This window comes from Eublepharis macularius, chromosome 7 (assembly GCF_028583425.1).
Source record: "Eublepharis macularius isolate TG4126 chromosome 7, MPM_Emac_v1.0, whole genome shotgun sequence".
Classification (NCBI taxonomy): Eukaryota; Metazoa; Chordata; class Lepidosauria; order Squamata; family Eublepharidae; genus Eublepharis; species Eublepharis macularius.
Window position 1 is genome coordinate 54,595,925 of NC_072796.1, and position 22,251 is coordinate 54,618,175.

General features: G+C 40.4%; 1 protein-coding gene and 1 pseudogene across 1 annotated transcript in view; both read right to left on the reverse strand.

Moving 5' to 3' along the window:
• The window catches only part of ZNF407 (zinc finger protein 407), a 527,028-nt gene that overhangs the window by 406,709 nt on the left and 98,068 nt on the right, over positions 1-22,251 (reverse strand). The window lies entirely within an intron of this gene.
• On the reverse strand, positions 2,941-3,000 carry LOC129334143 (U6 spliceosomal RNA; annotated as a pseudogene).

Consider the following 22,251-nt stretch of genomic DNA (forward strand, 5'->3'; position numbering starts at 1 on the left):
CATCACCCTTTTTCATTTTGTAACAGTTGGATGTTCTGTAGATGTTACAAAAGATCAAGTTATATATATTCATCCTCCCCAGTTTTGGGTCTGCAGAAACTATTCCTTATCAGCTCGCAAGAAATAACATTATCAGACCCCTCACATAACAGTGGTGATGTGATATATTACTTCCATCCCTAAAATTATGTAGATTGGAAATTGCCCTCAGCCTCCACCCACCAATTTAGATCTAGAATCAGAGATAAGCAGGCAAGAAGAGCTTGTTAAAGGGCACTGAAGATACTGCTTTTCCTATACAGAAAAGCAATAATTTGTTTGTGAATTGCCCTCTCCTTGGGGGACAGGACACCAGAAGGCCATCACAAAAGCACAATCTTTTCTGTTCATTGATACATTTTCTGTATGCTTTCTCTTGACAATTTTCACTAAACCCTCTCTCCACCTTTTTTATATTAACTCTAATTCTTTGCCTGTTTCCCATTTCACATTCCCAGACACAAAATTGCTCAAAATTAGCTCTTATTTGTAAGTAAGAACAATGAACTAGGAAGGACATATTTGTCCCATATTTGTTTAAATATACTACGAAATCCCACTGGGAAACGATCATCTTATATATTCAAAAAGTCTCAACACAAGTAGACAGCCACAAGGATGGACCCGGAGATTCTTATCTATTTAAAGTAGTTTTTCTTTATTAAGCAGGTTTACACAAAAGCAAGTCCCAAATTATTCAAAAAGTCTTACTCCAAGAAAAGTGTTCTTAGGATTGCACTCTAAGGTTTAAATTTGTGTTTAGCTGTATGTCTCTCTCGACACTATGGCCACTCGGGTAGAACCCTTATAAATTCTGTGCATGCAAGCACAACTTCCCTGCCTCCTCCAGCTGAAGTCTCCCAAGCTGTCCAATGAAATGATGCCCTTGGGGAACAGAGGATCACCAAGAGCAAGGCCGAATCCACACCACCTTTGATTTCGCATCATTTTTTCACCTCTGCCGCGCCATTCCCTGATTGGTTCACATGCGTCGTCTTTGAAGTCGCCATTAAATCGTCATTGCGTCGCCCCAGCCCATTGCGCTTCTGTCACCGTTTTTTTTCTTTCGACTAAGAACTTCCCCCCGTTGATTTCAAATCCTCTCCTGACCCGCCTCCAAATTAAGGATCAACTTTCCGCCCCGCCCTTGTCCTACCCTTTTTAAAAAAAAAAAAAATTACGGTGTCGATAGGTCGACATCTCATTATATTGCTTTCATTTTCAGGTACCGCCTAGAACTCTAATAGCACAGTAGTAACTTTGATCGTTAAACCATGAATATTTATTCATTCACGGGTCAGCGAAATCAATTCTCTGGTGATGGACAACACGGAATGTGCTGCCGATCTTTTCATTGCTCCCAAGTTTGCAAACATATTATGAAGCTCAGCTCTGGCATCCTGCTGCAGGGCATCCTTACAGAACCCCCTTTCCCACGGATATTTCACGCTTCACGCTGGCCGTTAATTATCCTGTGGTAATAGGGACAATCTGCCTCTACAGCCTCAGTAAATACTAAAGGTGTCGTTATAACATCGAAACACCAAGAAACACTCCCACAGAGGCAGAAATCACCAGGAGTCCAAATTAAAGGATGTTCAAATTTTGCCGCCTCCACGGGGAACCAATGAATGACCAAATCTGAGGCTGGCCTTAAAATTGACCAATGACCATCAAGGGAGGGAACATGTCTTCATTAAATCAAGATAACTGCGCATCGATATATCGTCCTTTTGCGCGAGAGAGCCGCTTTTAGAAGGGTGATGTGGACAACCAAGTGAGAAATGCGCCATAAGGGACAGTGCAATCATTGCACAAGAAAAGCGGGAGATAAGGTAATGTGGAATCGGCCCAACATGAGGGAGGAGGTAAAGGGCTGCCACAAGAGGGGGGAAATGGAAATAAGTAAATGCATTGGATATTTTCTAAGGGATCCAACGCACTATCACTCAGCACTGAGGTGGCTATAAAATAAAAGAGGGCAAGAAGGAGAAACATTTACATTACCCTGCACTCCTGGTAGAAGAGGGGAATAAAACAGATAAATAAATGCAATAAAAGATATTTAACAATGCAGTTCCCAGTATTTTTTCCTTTAAAGGTTGAACTGTATTGTATCCAAGCCTGTACTTGGATCCAATACTTGGATCTATATGGAACCAACATCAACTTTTTGCTGAAATCATGACCAACCCCACTCCCATTTCATGACTCTAGACTGCCAAATACATTGGTAACGCTCCACAAATCAGTAAGGGTAGACGAGTTGCTCAGACAGTGGCATTCAGAGTCTGATAGCTGGAAGCTTAAGGATAAATATACATACCAGTTACTAAGGGCTAACTTATGATGGGCGACGTGACCCATCTAGGAAACCAATCCTCTGTATCAGCTGATCACATGGCAAAGACAAAATTACCATTCCCTTATTTCCCCAGATTTCAGGTGAGGACTGGATTTGTAGTAAAACTCTTCAGGTGGGAAAATGATGCATATGCATGTTGCTCAGCATGATTATATGGCCACCAAAAGAAATTTAACTGAGATGGGAGAGATTCTGTTCATCAGCCAAAACCTCTCTATAGACTTCAATACCACTGATTATGATAGCTTTCTAAAGTGGCTGGCTGAGATGGTGTAGGGCCATGGCTCAGTGACATTGCATCTGCTTTGCATGCAGAATGCCCCAGTTCAATCCCCAGCATTTCCAGTTAAAAGGCTCAGTTAAATGGTGATGTGAAAAACATCAACTATAGACTCTGGAGATCTGCTTTCAATGAGAATGATACTGAACATAATAGACCAGTGCTCTGTCTTGTTATAAGCCAGCTTTATGGGAGATAAGTATTGGAGATAATAGACTCTGACTGGTTGTTTCCATTCCAATCTAACTAGTACCCAAAGGGCCATGCTAATCTTCTTTGTATCATTCCAAATTTAGCATATGTGCACCTGAAGCACCTACTGGGGGAATCACAATTTGACCACCAGCCCTTGTGCTGCATCGTTTTATAGGGCTCTGTTCCACTCTATTCATGAAAATCATGCAGGTTGTCTGGAGGTAAAATGTCATCAATGTCTCTCAATGCACAATTCCATTTCTTCTTTTCAGAAAAATCAGATAAGGCAGTGATATTATCAGAGCCCATAACTGAAGCTCACTCTGGACAAGACTCAAGTGCTGTGGTATTCCTCCTCAAAAGAAGGTCCTGTTACATCCACGCCTACAGATGGACATTCAAGTGTCATCTATAGCATGTAGTGCCTTTAACCAGCTTCTTGAAAAATGTGACTTGCCACAATTATCAGTGCTCTAATCACATTCGGATTAGATTACTGAAATGCATTAGGCTTTGAAGAAAGTTTAGAAGCTTTAATTGGTGCAGAATGCAGCTGCAGAATTGCTTACAGCTTTACAGGAGATCTCAGCAGTATTAATTTAACCCTCCCAAGAGAAAAACAACAACAACAACTCAACCATGGAATATGGGTAAAACTGGCCCCCTATTACAGCAAAAAATAAAGCAAACCTGATACCTCTCTCAATCATGGCATTAGCTACTAAGAAAAAAAATCAGGCCTCAAGAATAACTTTCTTCATCAATGCAGGACAAACAAGAGTAAAATTCATAATCAGAGTGAAAAAGACCTCTCATTAAAAACATCAAAACTCCACAGAAACATCAATGGAGTCAGATTGACCCTACTATTTTAAAAGCAAAAGACACAGTTGGGAATCTGTAAAACTGTTTATTTTTAACAAAGTGAGCCTTTTTGTCACAATTTTGAAACTGGGTAATGGGCACTTGCCTCCGGGCAACCACCACCTGCCACCGTGTGAGGGGCGCCCGCCACTGGGTGATGGCCACCGCCACCAGTGCAGTGTGGAACAACATATAACAAAAAATGAGATAAAAAGTGACACAGGTAGAATAGAAAAATAAAACATCAAAACCCCACAAAACATTATTGCAGTCAAACTGACTGCACCATTTTTTAAGCATAAGGCTAGGAATAACAGTTGCCCACCAGTAGTGGGCAAAGTCCTGGTGGTTTGCAATGTTGCCCACCAATTGCTGTGCCCAGCAACTGCTGCTGCCAGCAGGTGACCACTGCCTACTGCCAGATGAGGGATACCCACCACCAGGGGTCATTTCATAGAAAAAGAGCTGGAGGAACTCATTAGCATAACTCATTAGCATATGTGCCACCCCTTGCCATCACCGGAAGTGTGTCATTTGCATAATTGATTTGCATATACCACACCCCCTGACATCACCTATCCTGGCTGTTTTGGACCCAATCCTGGCCATTCAGGGATGAAATTGGGCCCAAAATGGCAAAAAGGGGCTGAAAATGGCCCAAAATGGTCAGGATCAGACCACTGCTGAGTGGGAGAGTGATCCACCACCCATCAGAGGCCCGATCTGGGCCGTTTCGGGCCCAATCCAGGCTGAAACGGGCCCAAAATGGCTGAGAGTCAGGTGGGCGGGGCCACCTGACGTGACCTCTTTGGGGAACTGCCGGAACTGCGTTCCTCTGCCGGCCCCTCGAATTGAGCCCTGCCCACCACCATGTGACAACCACCTACCACTGGGTGAGGGGTGCCCGCCACCGGGTGGCCACCATTTGTGTCACATCCTTGAATAACTACTGTGGAATAAGTTGTTTTAATATTTGTTCCTGTTGTGAATCTGTTGTGAAAGGTGTGAATCTGCTTGACTACAGGAAAGGGCTATCTAAACTAAGTGGCTTTGCTGCAACCACTAGGTCTTTGGGAATGGAGTGCTTTGACCTTGCTTCCGAAATGAGAAGGCTAAACTTGGTTTTCAGAGATGAACTGCAACCTGTTTCTTCAATATATTCCCAGTCCATATACACCCAACTTTATCTGTTGATGGACAGCCAACCGAAATCTGCTCCAGATAATCTATCCAGGGCTCTAGAGGCTATAACTAGGTGGTTAAAACAGAATCAACTGAAGTTGAACCCTGCAAAGATTAAGGTCCTGGTTTGGGGATCTGGCTCACAGCCCTTGGTGGGGTGCCACAAGCCGGTGCTGACATAAAGGAGTCTGGGTGTAATCTTGAATGCCTCCTTGTCAATGGAGGCCCAGGTTAGGGCAGTTCCTAGGCCTGCATTCTTTTACCTTTGCCAGGCAGCTTGCCCCCTACCTGTCAGCCTGTGACCTAGTGGCAGTGATCCATGCAACTATCACCTCCAGGCTGGATTACTGTAACTCACTCTACGCTGCCCTTGTGCGTGTTCTGGAAGTTACAACTGGTCCAAAATGCTGTGGCGCGTGTTTCAACTGGAACTCTGTTCCGGTCACATATTAACCTGTTCTGCACCAGCTGCACTGGCTTCCAGTGGAGTTCCGGGTCAGGTTCAAAGTTTTGGTTTTGACCTTCAAGGCCCTTAGAAGACTGGGACCGACATACCTAAAGGGACATCTTTTGCCCTATACTCCCCGGAGGCTACTCCGATCAGCAGACAGGTACTGGTCATCCCCGGCCCCAGGGAGGTTCGCCTTGCCCCAACCAGGGCCAGGGCTTTTTCAATCCTGGCACCTACCTGGTGGAACTCTCCGTCTGTCGAGGCCCGGTCTCAGCAAGATGTTAGCATTTTGCCGAACCTGAAAGATGGAGATGTTCCACCAGGCTTAAGGTAGTTGAAGCAGATGAATCTCCCAAGCTGCCCCTCCTAGTGGGGAGGGGAGATATGCCCCAACCTTATATTTATTAAATCTTAGCTACCCTGCCCCGTGAACCTTGAGGATGTTTTGAGATGTGGGGTGCAATGTGAGCCGCCTTGGATGCTTTTAGTGCAGGTTTTTTAGTGTAGTATTATATGATTGCTACCAATGTTTTATTATATGTTTTTATTATACGTATTTAGATGTTGAGAATCCACACTTGCAGGAAGACCAGACTAATAAATAAATAAATAAATAAATAGAATAAAATGTAATAACCCCACGGAAATGGATTTCGCGTCAAATTGACCCCACAATTTTTAAAGTCTATGATACAGACAAGGGAAAAAGTAGGCACATAACAAACCCTTACAATGGAAAGGAGGATTGCATTCCTGCCAATTAAAAGAATAACAAAAATATAAATATTTGCATTCTTTCTGCTAGTCAGTGGAGGCTTTACTACCTCCCGCTGATTGCCAGCAATCAGTGGACAATGGAGCAAACTCCCGGGAGATTGCCTGCCACCAGTAGGAAACTGGGAAGCCTAGATCCAGAGATCTCCAGACATTATAACTGATTTCCAGGCCATATCAGTTCCCCAGGAGAAAATGGGTGCTTTGGAGTGTGTTTTCCATGGCATTATACTCTGCTGAGGTTCCTTCTCTCCCCATATCCCACCCTCCCCAGGCTCTGCCCTCCAGTCTCCAGGAATTTCCCAATCCATAGTTGGCAACCCTGGTGTGTGGAAGTTTTAAGTATTTAGGAATTCACTGATAATCAACATTTTACCTGCTGTATTAAATGTCACACTCACTTATATATTGGTAATGCTGCTGTTATATTTTTGGTTGTTTATTATGATTATTGGATACAATTATTGGAAATGTGATTCCAATTAATTTTAGCCTTTTTATTGATTATACTGCATTATTTTATTGTTTCTATTTTGTGAACACCTGGAAAGCTTCAGTTATGAAACAGTCCACATGTCCCCAGCTACCACTGACACCACTCAATAAATGTTCGTTTGTACTCCCCTTCATTACAAATAGAAGGGCCCAGGTCTTACTAAATAGCCTGCCTTTGTGAAACCAAAATTCCTTGATTACAGTGAATTAACAAGTTGTAAAGGGAGTCAGGCTGGATTGTTTCTCAAACAAGAGATTGTGTGGCTTATCAGCTTGGAAGTCACATCCTGTAGCTGGGAGCCCTTCCCTTTAATCCCAGATATGCAGAGAACTAACTGTAGTGATGAAAATGCATTCTGCACACTAGATATGCTTTTTTATCACTACTACTTGCAATGCTGAAAACGAGATGGGCCTGGAGTACTGGAGAATTCCTAGTACTAGTGCCTTAGCTGAAATAACTTGCATTTTCCTTTTCTGACCTGCCATCCTGGAGATGACAGAAGTAGGGAATCAGTACATGATGTTCAGGATTCCTGGTCTGAGCTGTGCAGCTCCTAACATAGAGGATCTAGGTAACAGCAATGAACACAACAGTTATTATCTAAGAAGAAGAAGGATGTGCCGTCGAGTCACAAGCACCTCATAGCAACCCCTTCCACAGAGTGTTCCGGGAAAGGGAAAGCGGAGGTGCTTTGCCATTGCCTTCCTCCATGTAATGACATTCTTAAAACCCACCAGGATCAGTGCCTTTTCAGAGAAATGCAAATATCAAAATAGATGATATAGGGTTTTTCCTTCCTGTACTGTTTTGGTGTAATGCCATATAATCAACAACCCACTCTCCTCAGTGCCAAAACATTCAGCTTAACCTTACGAAGAGACGCTTCAAAACACTGCTTGATAGCTTAGGAGATTGCATTCCTTCCTCCAGGTGCTGCAAATTATCCAATAAACATAAACTGATTTCCATAAGAACTGCTAGCCTCGTCACACAACCTTTGTGTATATTTTTAAAAGGCCTTGATTTTTGAATTAGTTGAAAGTATTGTGTCAGAACAAAGTGAAAGAGGTATTATTAGCCTTCAAATCTGACAAATAAGAGAGACATAAACAAGTGTCAAGATAATTAAAATGGCATTGTTCACTTTTTAGAAGAAAAAATGGATTGTACAAGAAATATTAAGCTAACAAAGCAAGAGCAAATACAAGAAAGAAAAAATGACAGTTATCTGCAAAATTCATAAATGTGTCTTTTGTATAACTATAATGATCATATTTTATGCTGTCATTTTACATTTAATTGCTCACCCTGGTACTTTTCTTCATAGAAGCCATCAGTACCCCACAGAGCCAGATGCTGAATTGCAAAAAAACATACTGTGACCACAGACTTAGAGGAAAGTAACTTTGCTGAGCTGTGGTGTATGACAAGTTAATTTTTGCAATTACACTTTCCCAAGAATAAATGAAACCACAGGCCATTACTATTCCGTATCATTAAAAAGAGAGGGAAAGTCTCGATCATAATGCCCTCAAAATCAGTTTTCCATTATTTTGACATATGAAAGCAACTTTTCAAGCTGTTTTCTGCAATGTGACCTAGTAAAATAAGTGCCACCTCGGCTGAAATGCATAAACATCTTGAGTTGTGAAGAGACAGAAAAAAAACTAGTCTACAGTTAAATATGCAATGCCAAGCTATCACATGCCTAGGAAAAGATATGTTCAATGCTGCATGAGAAGTATCTCACTCACAGCTATTTGCTCTGCTACATTATAGCCAATATAAAGTATTAAAGATATAACGTTGTTCAGCTGTCATGCAGACTGGAACTACTCCCTGCTCATTCATGTAGCCACAAGATGTTCCAAAAAATTTAAACACCTGCAGTGTCCATCACTGCCAAATCCACTGGGCAATCAAACAGCAGGAGAGCACCTATCATTATGGAACATGGCCTGTACATTTTCTATAGCTGTGCATACATCATTTGAAATAAAACATGGAACAATATCACTGAACAGGGCAGTTGTTAGAATGTTTAAAAATGATTCTGACAACTTAGCTTTCTTCTTCTGCTTCTGATGTAAAAATAAATTTTTCATGCTAAACGACTGTATAAATGATGCTGTTAAAGCAGTACAATAAATTTAGATCTAATAATAAAAGTAATGAATATATTTAAATTCCCCCACCAACAAAATTTCTTTTTGTTAAAAAAAGGATTTTTTTTCTTTCAAGATTTAATTTTTAAAATTATTTCACATCTCTAAACCTATCTACAGTCATTCATGCCACCACATCAAGAATGGACTACTGCAAGATATTCTACATTGTCCCGCCTTTAAAAAGCAACCATAAACTACAGCTAGTTCAGAATACAGCAGGCAGATTGTTAACAGGAATAAGCAGAAGGGCTCATATTATGCCATTATTATGACACTGCATTGGCTAATCCTTTAAAGCCCAGACTCAGGATATTTAAAACATCATCTATACCCATACAAATCTATCAGCAGCACATTAAGATATTATTTGGGGGCCCTCTTTCATGTGTGTCCAGTATTGAAAATACAATAGATTGTTACAGGGCCTTCTCAGTGTTGGTACTGATACTGCAGAACTCACTTCCAAAGGAAATGCACCTTGCTCTTTAAAGGTGGTGCCGCTTCAAAAGTAGTGCCTTTGCTGGCTAGATGAACATTTTTTTCTGCTGCTATTTTTGTTATCATCTATTTCGGCTCCTTCTTGGGAGCTTGTCAGCTCATATGCTGTTGTTTTCTGGTGTTTTTTTGCACTTTTACCTTGTGCCATTTGTTTTAATGATAGCTTGTTAGCTTTCTTGCAGTTTTATAAAATTAAAAGGTGGTTAGGTGGAAAGGATGGAGAGAGGATAGGTAAGTGAGAAACTATGGCTTACTAAATGTATGCCTTTTTGAAATTATCCATGTTTAATTCAATTATGCTTTCTTTTAACCAACATGCAATATTAGTGTTTCTTAGATGATCTCTGTTTTATGGAATACTAGGCTGAAGACATGAATGTGTGGACAAACGTGTCTAAGTATGATTGTCCATTTGAAAACCATGCAAAGACAAGCTATAACAAGCAGAACAGTCTGCTCCATTGTCTGCAGCAAACACAAGCTACAAAAGCAGAAGATGATACTTTTTCCAGTTTGCAGAGAAACTCAAAGGGACATTGTGTGTGTGCTGCCCCCACCTCACCCCTTCTACAATGGCATCTGGCTATTTTGTAGCTCCGGCCAAGATACTGAAGCCCTTGGATCAGGCCCCACCAAGTCTCCAGAATCAGCCCGCCACAGCCTTCTGATAAGAGGGAAAGGAGTTTTCACCAAGTTGTCCCAAACAGGAGGCTATTTTCCCATGAAAGCAGTAGCATCGCCTACCTAAATCTGGCTCATATAAAACCAACAAAGGGCAAGAGAGGGGCAGAATCCCCTTCACCACATGCCAAGATTTTCCAATTTGAACTGTATCAGCTGCATTTAAAGCCTGTATGGAGGTCTGTATGGAGTAGGGATGTCAGGTCCCCTCACTCTCCCAGCAGAAAGATGGGAGACCTGGCTCTTGCCTCCTTGGTCCCCTCTTGATGGTTTACTCATGTGCGCATAGCATGTGCAGTTCCATGGCTGCACAATGATGTCATTTTCCAGTGATGTCACCACACAGATGCAGGAGTGCCCCTTTGGGACCCAAACTGGCCTGCAGCAAAGCGCAGGAGTGCTCTCGGGGTGGTGCAATGACATCAGTGATGTTGTCACACCACCCTGGGAACATGCCCAGGAGGCCCATTCCTGAGCCTTCCTCCCTCACCAGCCAGGCAAATGGAGGCAGGGGGTGGATGGTGAAAGCAGGGGATTCCCCACCCCACTGGCAGAATGGGATCCCTAGTACGGAGGCATGCCTGAGTGTGAATGTGTATGAGTAGAATGCAATTTGAATGCATTTGAATTTCCTTGGAGTAAGTTTACTAAACATGACTTCTGAATTCAAGAACTTAAAGTCTGGCTTTCTCTCTGCCTCTCTCCCTCACCACTGAGAAAAAGTACTGCTGGGTCAGAATGGGTTTGGGCAGAGGTCTGGTCATTATTTTAGCTCATGTGCACTAGGCCTAAGTTCATTTTAGCCCTGACAGATCAATAAAAATGGTATAGAACAGAGAAACAGTCATTTCATATCAGAAATGGTAACAACTTACAGAGAGTGGTTAAGGAAGCAATGCACTGAAGGGCTTGAATGAAGAGACAGAAGAGGCCTAATAGAAAAGTGAAAGAGCACCCCACGTAGAACATAAAAGAGATGGGGTGGGGGTGGGGAAGGGTATGACAAAGACATGATATAATCGTGTGACATGTGATATCATGTGACATGATATAAGGTTTTGGTCTGTGACCTCTAAACTTTTTTTTTGTTGCTCAGAACAGATTGTCATCATCAAATAAGTGATCCTGGACCAAACACATAATGTGAAAAACATACTATGAATTTTAAGAGCCCAAATGTGTCTTGTGTCGTCAAGTGGTTTAATAGCTTTGTTTTATTATAAGATGCCTTAGTCTTTGAAAAGGGAGCATATACATTTTCTAAATAAATCTCTTCATTCTATTTTAGTTTGCTATTAAGAACTAATTTTATTGTTGGTTTCTCCTAGTTTCACATTCCTAGATTCATACCTATGTTGATTTCCAAAGCCATAAAATGAAAGCTAAGATTCCTACAACTTCAGGAGCTGGCAAATTAGCAGAAAGAATATTCTAAAAGACATTAGCATTGCAAGAGTTGACAGTCTATGATCTCTCTATCCATATTGCCTTTGGATTTGATGTTGTTAATGTTCTAGACATACAATAACCTGTATGCAATTAATATATAATTACAATAAACGGACAGGAAATGTTTATGTGCTGTGACATATTTAGTGAAACAAAAATGTAACACAACTTAGAGGAGAGATCTATTGTAAATTCAGAAACTATTGCATGCTACACTACTTTAAACTTTTCGAATACACATCTGACAAGGTAAGTAGGAGAACATTAATATTTTCATGTATACTTAAAATGCTAAGTATAATATATCTGTTTGTGAAGCATATGAAATCATTATAAAATGATGTTCATTGTATGAACTGAACAGTAGCTTTAGTTGCATCCTGTAATAGAAAAGGATACTAGTAAACAAAATGGTAAAATTCAGTATATAGTGAGTAAACCCTACCACCCACCCTCAAGCCCATGAATGAGAAGACACATACAATCAGTAAGAGAAATTTCCATCAGTTTTCCCTTTCCTTTGCAGTTTTTGCACTGTTCAGGGGCATAAGCAGATACAAGAAGTGAGCAATTATAAAAATCCCTTCCATGAGTGGAACTCCATCCATGGTTAGTTCCAAGTCAATGTTAGCTGTAACCATTTTATAAAAACATGTTTTGAGAGAAGGTGGACCACTGTTTAAACATCAACAGCACTTATCTGACAAGCAACAATACTAAGAGAAATGGAACAGGAACCAAGGAAAAAATATGGAGCATAGTACAACACTGCTGTAGAAACTGCTTCTTTCGACCTACATTTAAATACCTCGGATTTTCTCAAACGTTTCAGAGAATGGCATGCTGAATTTTACCTATGGCTGCAAGTGCTTACGTAATCAGTTTATCACAACTTTGGAAGCCAAAATCGTTTTTGCCATTTTAAGAATAAACTAGAATAGGTTTTTTTGCCATTTCACCGCAATGATCATGATGATGGGCCCCCTGGTCCACTGTATGCAAATGTAATCCACTCAAACAGCTGAGTAAGACCAGAGTTGAGCATCTGTTCCTCTTCGGTCTGTAGGTATCTAGTCTGACTCTTAGGCCAGGACTCTCCGCCTGAGACCCTAAGGGAGCTAGTGTCAGCAGACCCCAGACTAGCTCAGGATGTGGTGTACTGGTGGTTTTTCTTTCTGTTTCTTTATTTAAATTGTATTTTCATATTTGATAAACCTTTTCAGGTCTCCATTAACAGGGAGAAAAGGGCGGGCAACCTAAATAAACAAACATATAAAGCAAACAGCCAATTTGTGTCTGATTTCCTGTAATATCTTTGAGTTGTCATGAAAGCTCCCACACTTTCTAAGATGGCTTTTTTTTTTGCAGCGGATGCTGTTACAGTTTTTAATGTCTGTAAATAGTTTTAACTGTATTTACTATAGGTTTTTAATTTTGTTGTAATTCTACTTGATCCATTGTGAGAAAGGCATACTATACAAATATCCCAAGTCACATCCATCATTGCTACTGGAGAAAAAGAAAAGACAATTAAAAAAACCTACAGTACCATTCACAGTACCATTGCAGAACATATGTGTGTTTATGCCTAGCAATCTCTGGTCAATATAAATCAAGGAGTCTTCTTGCTTTCTGTGCACCCATGTGTCAGAAAGTGCAAAAGCACAAATATTAGACCTGTGTGAGTAGAGAGCAGCAGGAGTATACTCACTGGTTCAGTCCCAAGCTCTGCACATTCAGCGGCAGGTCTGAATATGTACATTTGCAGACTTTCTCACACTATAACTCTGCCCCCAGCAACCATATATTTTGTGTCATTAGGATTCTGTTCAGAGCTGCTCAGTTGGGACTGAGATCCACAGAAACGATCCTATATGTATATTGCATACGCTTGATTAGACACCTGGAAAAGGCTATTGTCAGTAAGAAAATTCATATGAATAATTACACCAAATCAACAAGACATAGTTGGGCCTCCTAAATAACCACTCCACTGTCAAGTTTGAAGCCTTCCTGTGACAGCAGAGGCTCTTGCATCAGACGAAGCTTCCTTAAGCTGTAGGAAGGCTTCGGACTGGCAAGTATCTCTGAAGCAAACAGAACTCTTGCGAGAGTCATCTAACCAGAATTGCCATTCTTTAAACTCCCCATCAAATTCAAAACTGGTTATTCCTGACTGATATTTAACTTGAATTGGCAGTAAAATATTTTGCTCACTAGGCCTTCATGTAAAAGAAACATTATAGTAAAATAAACAATTTTTGAAATAAAAACGTGCCAGCTGCATTTACATCTTTAAACATCCACGCAAATACTGAAAAGCAATGGCAGCCGATACAAATTATACTATTTGCCACAAGCATAATTTTTGTTTTCCAATCTATTTCACCATCTACAAAAATAGCCATTGCCATTAACCGTTTAAATCATTGTATGACAATTTCACTAAAAATATCGTACAATTTTTGCTGCTAGGAATATGGACAAGAAAGTTGTAAGAAAAACACCCATGATGTTTGTTATAAGACAGGAGTATTACCAAAACCAATTATATCTTTTCATTCGCTTTTGCTTAATTAAAGCAAAAGGCATCACTATCTTTCTCGGCAGTAATCATGTAGAAGCAGTATAGCACAGATACAGTAATTAACTTAACCTTATCACTTAACTGTATTGGGTCATTCAAGTGAGGCACAGTATCAAAGCTTGGAATCAATGCTGTAATGCTAACATCAGAAGTAGTTCAGAGACTGAATAATGCCATTTGTGAATGGACAGTCTTTGTTTCTGCTTAGCTATGTTGAATAAACGCTTCTGCTCATAACTTTAATATGGCAGCTTAACTATTTAATCATTGTACATGAATACATTATCAATATTGGGAACATGTAAGTATGAAATTACTTGTCAAAGGAATCAGATATTAGCGATTTTTGTGCATAAATGCAGTGCACTGGGGATTTTGTCTTAATTATACACTTAAACCATGAAACATATGTATTTTACAGACTTCTTTACATGTTTAGGTTTTGGAATGAGCAACCAGTACTTTAAAAAAATCATTTGCGCTTTTGATAACAGCTTAAAGAAATTCAGCAAACTCGCATTGTGTTCGCCTTTGTTAGATTAAATTAGTTGTTTGAATATCTATGCTTGCACACACACTTACTTTGATTCTTGAAAGATTTCTAGAATAAACTGGTATTCAAATTTTAAAAATAGTTACATGAAATTGTTATAGCATTCCTTCCCAATAACAATGCTTAGGACTGTAGTCTCAGTGTAATTAAACATTCTGCTCCATTCCTATTGTTAATTGCTCTAGTTAAGATGATGCTAAATATTTCAGAGGGCACAGCAGTCTTGATTTCAAATTATTTGCATTTATAGCCTAGAAGTTGTTTCCACATTGTCATAAAATGCTTTTAGCTCATTTAATACTTTGGTGATATAATTAAAAAAAACTGTTGCCAGAGACAGTATTCTGAGGTCCTTCACTTTCACCAAGTCAGACACTAAATCATAAGGGACGATAATCAGCAAATTCTCTCCGACAGGCCCTAAGCCTGCTGAGGTAATGCAGCTGACAAACTTTGATGCGCCATGCCCGTGCACATTATGTTCATGTAGTGTGTACATCTGGGCACCCTTTATGGCGATGCAGCAAACAGCCAATCATTTATTCCACTCTAATTAGCACACATGTAAATCCTCACCAATCAAGCTACTCACAGGGTTACTGTTGTGGCAGCCATATAGTAAAGCTGGCAAGACATGTGAATAAAGTACAAGATGCAACTATTGGGTTTGATTTGAACCTGCCGTCACACTAAGGCAGGTCCCCCCAGTCCTGACTGTAACCAGCTCTCCCCTTCAAAACCCATCACAGAAGTACAGAAGAAAAAGGTCATCAGGCAGACTGCTGATTGGCCAAGATGCTTTGATTCTTTACAAGCTTTCAGAGTACACCTGAAGCGACAGTCCTATCTTATAGCTAACAGCACAGTAGCTGTCGCAAGCAAAAGTCAAGCATAGCTTTCAAACATGCTGTGCAGCATAGAATACTTGCTAACTTAAAGGAAGGACTGTCCACCACAATATTCTAAAGCTTTACATTCTACTAGATAATTCTCTAGCGGACAACAGCATTCATTGCACAGATGCTCTAATCTTTGCATCACTGGCTGCTACCTGTAAGGGAAAGTTTTTAATAAAAATAAGTTTTCTTATACAACATGAAGCAAGGACATATTACTGAATATTTCAAGGCCTGAAATCCAACAGCACAAGCAAGTTAACAAATAGATATACATTCAGAGTGATTATTGCTCCTTTCCTACAATTAATTTTTTTGAAAATGATGTTCAGGGTGAAATTCCATTTGTTGTGTTAGGAAGAATATTTTCTACACATAAAGAATATGGGAGTACTTATTACTGTTGTCTTAGAAACCTATTTACATGTTTTTGCATTTACTGCACCGTTGCCATCAAGAACCACAAATACATAAAAATATGCTATAAAATCTGGACTGAGTTTGCTATATTCACTGGTGAGCAAAAGGTCAGATGAATATATTCTTAGTGTTAGAAAAATCAACCTTTTTGCTTGTGTTCTCATTAATCTTCATTCACATGCAAGGAAACATGTTTATACATTGATTTGTTATATCACATAAATTAATGAAGCAATTAACTCCAAGAGGTTTGGCAGCAGTTCATTTTTCAAAGGATTGTTGGATAAAATACTCCCCAATTCAATTATTTGCAGAAAAGTAGCTGGAAAATAAAGGCTCAAGGAAGTCATAAAGAAAGGTGGTCTATCTATGTCTGTGAAAAAAAAATCTAAACAAATTCAATGAAGAATAAATCTGAATTTTCAGAGGAATTTTTAGAGAAAGAAAAAATGTATAATTTATTTTGTTATATTGTCAGGATATGTGTACAACTATATTTGCTTTATCTCCAGTCACCAAATACCAACTGATGCACGCACGCACGTGCGCACACACACAAAGACTTTTCAATGATTCAAAAGAAAGTCAAGCTTCAGCAGGTCTTTTCAGGACGCATGCCAAGAGTGTCACTCTATGAACATTTAAGTATGTTCTTAGTGTTCACATGGTATATTTAAGTGGGTATTGCCATCTAATAGGGACCCTAGGGCACAAATTATAATGTGCTCACATCAATTCATTCCTTGATGAAGCTTCTGAAGATACGCAGAATCTATATCTGCTTTATGCAAGATTAAGACTAAACCATCTGTCCCCATTAGTATTCTTGGCAGAAATCACAAAAGATGGTCCTGACCACTATTAGTACTTTAGTTCCCAGGAGCAGACTGTGGAAGCATTCAAAGACTCTGAACTTTCAGGAGCAAAGGAGATTGAAAACCACTAAATAACAGCAGCCTCTTTCATGTTTGGATTCCAAGGTCTGTGATCAGCATTATTTCAATCTTGTGTAGATTAATTTCCAATATGATCACCCACATCCAGCCTTCTACCACTGTGTAAAGCATGGACCTGGTTCACATGCCTTCATACATAAAGAGAACAAAAGAATAGAAATAATGGAAGAATGGACAGCTGCACAGGAAAGATTAATCTATTACCATTGTCTGGGGCTCCAGAGTCAGGAATTAGTGATGCCATTGCAAAATGGTCCATCAAATCCCACAGATAATCAACAATGTCAAAAGTTATTATTATCTTAGAGGACCAAGATCAATATGTTGCCACTGCCATTATTCATCTCTAGGCAAACTATCAACTATCACTGCAGTCCCAAGTGCCATCAGATAAAAGTCTCAGGCAGGTATCCATAGGGTTCCCAAATGCCTGCTTATGGCGAGCAATCTCTAGAGATTCCCTGCCTCTGCCTGCCAATCCTCAGCTGATCAGCAGGCAGAAACAGGCTGGAGAAGGGGGGCACATAATTGGTGGTACCCTCACAATGACATCACTTTCAGCATGACCTATAAACGATGATGTTGCTCAGTGGCCAATTGTTTAGCACAACCACTAAAGAATCAGTCCCAGAGCAACACCATCACTTCTGGGTCGTGCTAGAAGAGACATCATTGCACTGAAGCACTGATTACACGCCCCCCACAGGTAAGTTTCCGCCTCCCTCCATCTCCTGCCATGTTTCCATGGGGGGGGGGGGGACTGGCAATCTTAGTTGTCCAGAAAGCTGACTGTGTCTTGAATCTTGATCAGAGATCTCCAATGTAGCATCAGAGTGTTCTTTGGGACCCACTTATTTCTTTTCCAAATAGTTTCTTAGAAAAAACAAAAATCTTGTTTTACTCCACCTCGTTAAGTGTTCCAGAAGAACCCAGGAGGCATCTACTTTACATATGCAAGGAACACCCATTTGGAAACAACTGCCTCAGTTGTAGGAAGATGCTTGGCTTATAATCTCTCAATATTTTATGATAGGTCCTGGCATGCATGGCAGCCATTTTACGGTGGTGCCCATGACCAATACTCAGACTTCCAAAAAAGCCCTTAGGCTCAATTGTGTTGGGAATGCTTGTTCAGATATATTTGAAGTCACAGAGTGACCACCTATCCACATACTTTACTTTAAAAAAAGGATAAGTAAATAAATCTAGAGCTGATGTCAATAAGAAAGTTTGCCTCTTTAATTAAGAATTCAACAACCACAATTTAGTGCCAGCCCTCCTATATTCCAAACTGCAACATTTTAAAACTTGATTTGAACACTAAATTACAAGCTTCAATGTTAAAAATACTATGTTTTGTTTCAAAATGGTGATTTCTAACGTAAAAAGAACCCTTAATGAAGCATGTATCTATCATTCAGTACAGATAGCCACCAAGTATAACACATAGCTCCCCAAATCTATTTTGAACTCCTAAAGTGTAATGATGTGAGGTTTTCTTTTAAAAGCCTGGTTCATGTTTTTTTAAGATTTCAGAGCGGTAACTCAAGAATAAATTTTATACATCACATCTGTCAACTTAAGGTAGGTTCCAAATATCTTTTCAGCATACACAAGAATATCTACGGAATGTTTAACAGCTAATAAACAAATATTGATATTATGGAACATTGCAATGGACTGGGGGTAGAGACAGAAGACAGCAAAGAATAAAACTTCATACTGTGGCTGGCTGATGCAAACCAAGCAGATGTGACAAGAGTCAGGTGAACTAAAAATAGATTCAAGCAAAAGCCACGAATACAGTAATCAACCATCAGTCACAGAAATTACCTCATCTGTCCCCAAATCAAAAAAGAAGCAACTCATTGCTGGAACAACATGCCAGAGAAGTCGGCACCTGGTGCCATAGCTGTCGTTTGCTTTCAATAAGAAGCAAACACAGGTAAGTTGCTCTGGTAAGTGACAAAAAGAACTTACCAGACAGACAAAACCCAAATGCCCATTTCCATTTAGTGTCTATTTAATGAAAAACAACATACCAGTGTACATCTATCACAAGTGTTCTTGATCTGTCAGTACAGTTTTTATGTTTCTGAACACTAGTATCATTGTTTTCATTTGCAAAAGAATAGGAAGATATATTTGACCTTTTAAAATTATTCATCTTCTCCAATACAATGGCTCAAATAAACACTCCAAAAACTGGGGTTTAAAAAACTATTCTTTTAAGCTTTAACAAAAACATACACTACACAAAGTAATTTATGAAAAGGACTACTTAAAAATATTACGTAAGATTTATCCATATACCAGAAAACCAAGATATTGATGACACCACCACTAAGCCAAAACACTTTTATTTTCCTATCAGAAAATCCAGAAAATTGATTTTTTTAAAATCATCATTGCCCTTATGGAAGCTGACTGTCATTTCATGCTATTCCAGTGTCAGTGCAGTCAATACAACCCTGGGTCAACACAATTGCCCTGCAGGGTTTAAAAGGCTGACCTGCTTGTTGCATTTAAGTCAGAGGAGATTATTCTAGTGGTATGTACAGGACTACTGAGGCCAAACATTTGAAATACAGTCCTAGGCACCGTATTACAAAAAGGACATTAAAAGAATTTGAGAAGAAACATCAGAGAACAGCCAGAATGATAGAAGACTCTAAACTTAGGAAGTCCAAAAGGTTACAAAAACTGTGGCAGAGGTGAACTCCTTGGAAAAAGAGAAAATTAAAGATAGACTTTGCTACAATATATAGAATTATAAGGGGAATTGAAAGGACTGCTTGTGAAATTATAACCAAGTTAGTGATTCAAACAATAACAACTTTCCTTTATTACTAAGAAAGGACAACAGCAAAGACGTAACAATAAAAATTACACAATTAACAATTAATATGAGAAACCCCTAATCAAAGCAGAATGCATGTAAACCGAGATGATAGTATGTTACAACTATCAGCCATGTGCGGACGTAGTATCTTTTTGAGCACTGGATATTGGTGCCTATACTCAACATTTGCATTGTTCACAGCAGGAACAAAGTTATACTCATTCCATCATACAGCAATCCTAAATGTGACTAGACAGTGATGTCACTCAAATGCAAGAGTGATTGACTAAAGAGTTGTGGATGGGGGTGAAACAGAATAGAATGTTCCTTGCTGCCTGAAGAGAAACTGAAGTACCTGAAAGCGAGCCCTGGGTACTGCCCTGGGTACTGCTTATCATGTATTATTATGCTTATACATGAGCTGTGCAGATTCTCTCCAGGGATATTTCTTTTTGCATAATATTGACAGGCTAACTATTAATGAATTCAATTATTAAAACTAGGAGACTAATTAATAATAATATCACTGTGAGGAACACTTTACAGCAGGGGTGGGGAACGTCCAGCAAGCAGGCCGTACAAGGCCCGTGAAATCATTTGGTCTGGCCCTGCCAAGACGTCCAGCTTCCGACGGGCCCAGCAGCTCCAGTGCCAGCAGGGAGCTGCTGCGGAGATAGATGAGCGGCGGCGGTGGCAGCGCTGCGGGCAAACGAAGCAGCCCAGGAGTTTAAGCTGCTGCAGCGGAGGCCCACCAGCCACCCGGCAAGACTCGCCAGCCTCACTTGCCACCACAACTGGCCTGGGGGCTACACAAGCAGCCAGCGAGATGAAGAGCCACAGCAGCACAGCCTGGGCTAGGCGCCAGACGGGGGAAGCAAGGAGAAGCGGCAACGCAACGGAGCTGCGGGTCGGCGCCCCAGCCCCTGTAGCAACAGCAGCACTGCGCCACCGCAGCAGAAGCCAACCCCACCCGAGCCAGGAAGGCCCAGCCCCAGAGCAGCCACACCCCCACAGCCCACCAGAAGTATGGGGATTGGAGGGTGAGAGGGCAGCTTCCTAGGGGAGTGAATACTGGAGAACCTCACCACACACCACAGCAACCCCATTCTGAGGCCTGTGGGGGGAGCCCTCTCTCTGACCCCCAAGGTCATCAGTGCAGGCCGAAGAGGCGGCCAAGAGTAGGGAAGGTAGGACGTACCTGCACTACAAGGCCAGCACAGCCAGTCTCCCAGACCCGATATTCAATATATCTAGGAGCAACATCATCAATACCAGCTAACATCACACGCCTCACCAAAGAGAAGCAGTTCTAGCCATCACATTATGGGTGAGTTAATTAAATGTTTGACCAAATATAGCAGGCTAATTTTTAAGTTGATAATTTTTTATGGCCCGCAAATGATGTTATAAATATCCCAATTGGCCCTTGCCAGAAAAAAGCTTCCCCACCCCTGCTTTACAGAGCACAAGGTGAGAGGTCCCTGCCGAAGAACCTTACAATCTACTACCTGACATGATCAATAAAGGGAGGGGAGGGAGATGGCAGCAGAGATAAATAAGGGAAGGAACCACATTAATTTCAAATACAGATGTATAGTTTTAGTAGGAAAGGGGGGCTGTGCCAAAGTTTTCATAGAAAAGGTAGGTTTTGAGGAGGGAAACTGGCATCACTCCAGTGTTATAGGAGGCAGTTTCAGACATAATGGGCAGCGAGGTAGATAGGGGGACATTGTTTGAGCAAGAAAGGTTTGATGGCTGGATGTAGCAAAGGGACAGGAGAGTACAAAATGTGATTGTGAAGTCACTGCAGCATAGTTTGTGGTAAAAATAACCAACTACAGCATTAATTTATTTTAATTTGATTATTTTTATATCTATCTTTCTTCCATTGCAAAATACATAGGGTTTCCCAAGAGGTCCCCTATGCAGACAATGACCTAAGCCACACTTCCTTAGGTTCAATTAGGTACTTGAAGTTCCTTAGGCTGAATATTCTTTGCTGTCCCATCATACTCTTGGGCACAAGGACAGCCATGATAGAAACCTGACTTAGTCCGCCTCTGTGGTTCCCTCTTCAGTTCCTAGAGGCCAGCCAAGAAAGCTGCCTTAGACCATTAATACTGGTCGTGAGATACTATAATGCCCCCCTTTCCTTCTGAAATAGGGATAATAATTTAGGCTGATGTACTTCTCTGACCATGAAAACAACTAGATATAGAATCCTCGAACTGTTCCTGAATGCTTCCAGTACTGTATAAGGGCACAGGTGAAACACTCACTGGAAATCATACAAATTAAGTTAGATCTTGAAGCACAGCTAATATGCATAATTGGCAAACTGATTTTCATATGAATACAAATTATACTGCCAAGAGTATGACAATTCTTACCATGCACTTTAGAGTACCCACATACATTTCTTGAAAATGTTGTTGTTGTTTTTAAAAAAGCCACCCCCATTCTTTTCAGTCAACTGTTCATCTGATTTCCTTCCATAGTATGGGTTTCCCTTATATACAGTGCCTGTAGGCACTATTCTTAACACACTGTTA